General features: G+C 33.8%; 1 long non-coding RNA gene across 1 annotated transcript in view; it reads right to left on the reverse strand.

Annotated features, from left to right (window-relative positions):
* Window positions 1-434: 434 nt before the first annotated feature.
* The window catches only part of LOC128248850 (uncharacterized), a 69,448-nt gene continuing 63,328 nt past the window's right edge, over window positions 435-6,554 (reverse strand). The window contains exon 3 of the long non-coding RNA XR_008264972.1: window positions 435-515. This is a non-coding gene — a long non-coding RNA (uncharacterized LOC128248850). The remainder of the gene's footprint in view (window positions 516-6,554) is intronic.

Raw genomic sequence — 6,554 nt, forward strand, 5'->3', positions numbered from 1 at the left:
TAAAGTGAAAATAATTTCGTGAAAGAACAACCAAAGTTTGAACTAATTTCTAAACTTGGGAATTTATTTTATGTAACTATATATAATATTTATAGTTAATGTAACAAGATAATTATAAGGGAAAATGTTTTTGCAAATAAAACTAACACAAACAAAATATTTAAAAAACATCATCATATTTGAAGGTCTAATGATGGTGTAAGTTTGAGAAGTTTGCAAAACTGACTTTGTCCAACTTTTCCTATGCATTGAATAATGGGTAGTTCAATGACAAATGGGTTAAGTATTGCCATATTTGATTAAAAAAGAGATATATTGACTATTTCCTGAAGTCAATATATCTCTTTTAAATGTTAAAGCTGGTAAAAACATGAAACAAAAAAAAATCAAGCTAATGTATATATTGGAGTTTCTTTCTGTATCCATTAATAAGCAAGGTTCACAGTGCACTGATATTTCACAAAATTGAATTCTTTTTCAAAGAAAATCGTCTCATCGCTTCACTATAAAAGACTCTAAACATCAAAAGAAATATATTAAATTCTTGAAACAGCATGAAATATGGCAGAATAACAGATTAAGTTTAAATGTTAAATATACAACAGTAATATCAAAAATTAAGAGTATATTATAGTATTGGAAAGACAATGAAGGCAATTATCACTATTGACAGAATTTTATTATATTGTTCAATAATGAAGGCTACAAAAAAAAAAGTATATATATTATATATATCTCATAGCGTGATCATGAAGAAAGAACAACATGAAGGAATACAATTAAAATTTGTTTTTGACATCGCTAACAACATTGTAAAGCAATTTTAATACAAATTCAATAAAGCAAAATAGACTACCAGATCGACTGTATAATTTCAACAAGTCTGACATTTCTCAATGCTCACAAAATGGGTTTAAAATTGTATTAATCATATGGTTATTTTACATTCTTTGGTAATTATTTATAAATCAATAGGAAGTAGAGTGGTACATTTTTATGTTCTATTCAATAAGCCTATGGTTATATTCACATCAATGACCTCATATTTTCAAGCTCCTATTTAAACCTTAGAAAAAGCAGTCCTTGTGTCAGTTTCCTTTCTCTTTCTTATATGAAGTTGGTACTTCATATCAGTTTGGTGATAATTACATTACAGGCAGTTGGGTAACATCACAACTGGGTGGCAGCCAACAAGGTGGCAGTAAAACTGAGCAACAACTAGCATGGCCAATTAACAACCAAAATGGCTGGGCTACTGATGTTTCTTTGATAAGAGCTATAACTGTTGTTACTGTTTAGCTCAAGATCAGCCTGGATTGACTAAACTCTGTTCCCAGACATTTGAGCCATGACCTTTCATATCTTTATCAGATAAAGTGTATTTTGGACAAAAAAAAAGAAAAGAAAAATACAACAACAACAACAACAAAAAACAACAAGTAACTCAACCTGAAATGTTATGGTTGGAATGTCTTTCCTCAAAGGTTTGTTGATCAGAGCAGATCTGACACTAAATGACTACTATCACATCTCTCACTGACTAAACCCTAGTGGCCCAATAATATTGATTGTTATTTGGTTTTTCAGTAAAACTAGCTGTTGTGCATTAATGCTGATACCCAGTTATCCTGTCTCCTAGTTGTCCTTTCTTCAGTTGCCCCTCAACCCTATTAACCATTATGTTGATATACTAGGAAGATCTGGAAAAATGTGGGACAAAACGGTGGAAAATGATCTTCAGATGTTGAGTCTCACAGAGGTGATGACTAGAGACCAAGACAATTGGCAATTTGTGTGCTTGAGAAGACCTATCCATCTAAATAAAATTGAGGCCCCAAAAAAAAAAGAAATGTCTTTTATGTCTATGGCCACCATACAATCTGTCCCTGCCAAACCTTCCCCCACATCTTATCTTCCTAATATCATGAGAACATCAGACAAAATTCCAATTTACAACTTTGCTTGCACTCCCTACAAAGGTACTGAGTTCCTTTCCACATATTAAACAGCTGGTGACATATGTATGTACGTTGCTGGTGCCCCTGGACTGGTTCTTGTGCGGGTGACACATGAGGTTTCTCGAGCGAGATGAGCGTGGCCGTTGCCAGTGCCGCCTGACTGGCCTTCGTGCAGGTGACACGTAAAAGCACCCACTACACTCTCTGAGTGGTTGGCGTTAGGAAGGGCATCCAGCTGTGGAAACACTGCCAAATCAGATTGGAGCCTGGTAGGGTTTTCGAGCGAGATCGTTGCCAGTGCCCCTGGACTGGCTTTTGTGCGGGTGGCACATAAAAGACACCATTTCGAGCGTGGCCGTTGCCAGTACCGCCTGACTGGCCTTCGTACGGGTGACACGTAAAAGCATCCACTACACTCTCTGAGTGGTTGGTGTTAGGAAGGGCATCCAGCTGTAGAAACTCTGCCAAATTAGATTGGAGCCTGGTGTTGCCATCCGGTTTCACCAGTCCTCAGTCAAATCGTCCAACCCATGCTAGCATGGAAAGCGGACGTTAAACGATGATGATGATGATGATGATGATCATAGTTGGGGGAAAATAAAGCTTGTTTCTTTATTCAAGCTTGGACCACATACAAGTGTTACTGTCAGAATTTTTCTGGTACATGCTAAGAAGTTTAATATTTTTGAGTCTTTGCTAAAATGATAGCTCTTTTTGGCTTTGCATTAGTTAATCCCTAAACTAAGTAGATAAAATACTTATATCCTTATCAAAATTCATCTATCAATTATATAGAAATAATCTATCAAAGAGGAAAATAAAACCTTTCTTGGTGAACACCTAGTATGGTTTCAATAGAGTTATATCTACCTGAGAATGTGGCTCTACATATGAAAATTTGACAAAAGTAATAATACTGCTCTTGACATCAAAAAATGTCTTCAACCATAGCTAGAATAAAATGCTGCTTTTGCAGTTTCTTTGGGACTGGAAGTTTCTAGTCATCCAATCCACATTCTATAAACTCTGGTGTATTTTAAAATTCTATTATGTTTCTTAGACTTTTCCATTCTTTACATTGAGGTCTAAGCACAACTCACATAACCTTATGCAAATAATATCACCCTTCATTCCTCCTTAATCATCTGTACAAAAGTGATGGTCACACATAATCTAGACACTTGGCAATGAGTAAAGAAGAGGTGCAAGGAAATTTGTTGTAGATTGGTCAAAATTAGGTGCCTGATAAATAGGAACAGTTACCATAGAGATGCCCCTGAAATGTAGCCATTTCCCTGAATGGACCATTCAAATTACAAGAAGTAGTTGAAAAATTGTATTACTTTAAGGAATAAGATTAGTGCTGGGGCAGTTGTATTCTGTTGCCTGTATTGGCAGGAAAGGTTTTCTCCTCTCATGCAAAAGGCATTCTGTGTTAAATATGTATGTAAAATACGATGATGCACAATCAAGAAAATGGGTATTGAATTCAGAATAATTTTTGTGGGGCTAATGAGGAATACTCAACTATCTGTTGAACAGGCAACATTAAGTTGCTTGGCATTGAAAGTGAACAAAAAGGGTAGCACCTAGAAATTCAAAGTATCAGCTGGTGTGAATAGAGGTGGCTGCTTTGGTATGGACTTACAGGTTTATTGATGAACCCTTTAAGGTAACAAAAGAGTTATAAAAATGAACAAAGAAATCGAATTAAATAATTGAGTTTCATCTCATTGGAACATTTAACTTCAGAGAAAAAATTATGCCTACTTGATAGGAATAGTACACAGCATGTGTACCTTTCCAACTCATTCCAAAATGAGGAAGTATACATTAAAACATATATAACGATGGCAGTTAAAATGCTTTTAACAGAAAATTGAGAAAAATGCCTGAGAAGTTCTAAAAAATCATTCTTACCTGTACCCAGAAATTCCCTTTTTAACATTGAAGAGTTAAAAATAATGATTTTTTTTTTAATCTTACAAAATTATAACAGTTTTTTTAGGGCAGCAAAGAGTTAACTAAATTTACTACATCCTACCACTTCTGATTTTTACAACTGGAAGAGTTTAACAAATAAAGAATTGCAACACTGGCACAAGATCTTTGATTTCTGGCAGAGGACACATTCAGCTAGAGTGACCATAATACCTAACCACTATGTATTTTATAAACCCCAGACAGATGAAAGACAATAGTGATCTTAGTGGGGTTTGAACTCAACATCACAAGCATTTTGATTTGTTCTGAATCATTCCCGTCGTTCAATAAATGAGTTTTAAACATAATGGAATATTTGTTAAGAGAAAGTGTAAACTGTAAAAATGGAAATGAAAAAATGAAATTAGGCTGATGGTAGCTTCTAAATTATAGATAACTTTTAATTTGCTGATTGGTCAACATCAAACAGATGAGTAGTTATTGTGTAAGAGAGAAGGTATTCTGTAAGGTATTGAGTAAGAAGAAGGTAGTCTTAAGTCTATAAATTAAAATTTCAAAATTACTATTCCTAATTCTTATTTGCTCCCTTAACCTTTTAATACATACATAGCCTATCTTTATAAATGAATATGAATGTTCTTTAATAATGAGCATAAGTACATATGTTAGGCAACATCTTCAGAATGTATATAATCAAAAAAAAAAAAAAATCTATCAAAGAAAAGTAAAATATCTTTCATTGATATTTCTTGATATTTGATAAAAATTTCTTTGCTGATTAATTGCTGTCTTTTCATCCAATACTTAATGTAAAATGAACAACAGCAACAACAGCAGCCATTGTAGTGATAAGTCACTAGAGTTGAAATGATATATAAAATTGTAATCAAGAAAACATAATCATTGGGTAGGTAAATCAATATTACAGTTCTATTCCTATCTATAGTCATATCTTTTTTTTTATTTTTATTTTTATTATGTTTTATCTAATCTTCTTAACCCAATGATTAGCTGACCTAAGAGTCACTAACAACTAATGAATGCCAGACACCAGAACCAATTTAGAATGGCAATAAAGCATTAAATTTTGATGATGATGCTGATGATGATGATGATGATGATGACGACGACGACGACGATGACAACAATGATGATGATGATGATGATGATGATAATAATAAAAATTAGAATAATAATAGGTAAAGAGTACTGAACTTGATAATAAATTAATAATAAACTGATGATAAAAAAAAAACTCTCAATGAATAATTGTTTTAAAAAAATTATGAATATCTGTCAATATATCAAAACATAGATTAAAAGTAAAATCGACAAAGAAAAAAAAACTTCCATGATTTTTAATTTCTAGCTTCTCATATTTCCTTCTCAGATATTGAAAGACAAAGTTATGCTCACATTGATTTCTAACATCAGTAGAAGGCTGCAAATATTTTAGATGAAGGCACAGTCAATTAAGTCATCCCCAGTACATGATTGGGACATATATTGACTCTTGTCAGTGAAAGGCAGAGATATAAATTCAGAATGTAAAGGGATGTAACTAAACTAGACAAAAGATTTTTTTTGTCTAACACCCTACTGGTTCTATCATCATCTGCTTTTATGCTTACATAATATTGATTTCTAATACTGGCATTATGCCACAAATTATTGAATGGGGTGGTGATATAATAGATTGTATCAACTACACTTCCTTCCTTCAAGAAGTTACAACATAAATATATGTCTGATAATCATTTTATTGACCCTTGTGAGGTATTAGATAAAATCAACCTCAAAGGGATTTGAAGTCAGAACAAGAAGAGCATCTCTAAATAGGTATTTAGTCTAGTACTCTACTGTTTCTGCCATCTGACTGATCTTTGGTTTATTGTATAGATCAGGTGATACAGTGTAAACTCTGTAAACTTTTTGGGCCTGCTGGCAAGGAAGCATTTGATGCTGTTAATGTCCCATTTCACTGAAGTATCAGATGATGCTTGTGGGGATGCCTAGCTAATCTAACACTTCAGCTTCATTATCATCCACAATAACGCCATGAGTATTTTGGGTTGCTTCAAAAATTTATAGATGCGAACACCAATATCCCCTTGTGTGATGTACCATTGTTGTTAAGTACATCTATAGCTGACATGATCATTTTGAGAGTAATACCTTCTCCAGCTGTAGATTAATCTGAAGCTGTTATTGTTGTTTAAAAACTGTTTGATCTTGTACTCAGTATAGTTTTTGTTTTCTAAACATCAGTATGTCTTTTTTCATCCCAGGGTCTTACATCCAAGCTTAGAGCTTCCATGTTTTATTTGCATACCTCTTTATTATGGAAAACCAATTCTCTAGCCCGAATGTAGGGAAACCTTTAGGGTGAAGCGATTCTACATGTTGTGTAAATTATCTATGCCAGCATTATTACCCACACCACCGTATGCACAACTGATCAAGCAGCTATATGCGAAAACGAAAGAACGGCAACAACGAACAAACCAACCCAACCAAACAACACCACCACCTGAGTCAAAAACAGAAACAACACCACCAACAACAACTAAAGACAGACCAACACCAACACCAAGAACAACAACCAAGAAGACAACCACTGAGAACGAAGAAAAGACCAATACTACTCCCAAT

This window comes from Octopus bimaculoides, chromosome 10 (genome assembly GCF_001194135.2).
Source record: "Octopus bimaculoides isolate UCB-OBI-ISO-001 chromosome 10, ASM119413v2, whole genome shotgun sequence".
Lineage (NCBI taxonomy): Eukaryota > Metazoa > Mollusca > Cephalopoda > Octopoda > Octopodidae > Octopus > Octopus bimaculoides.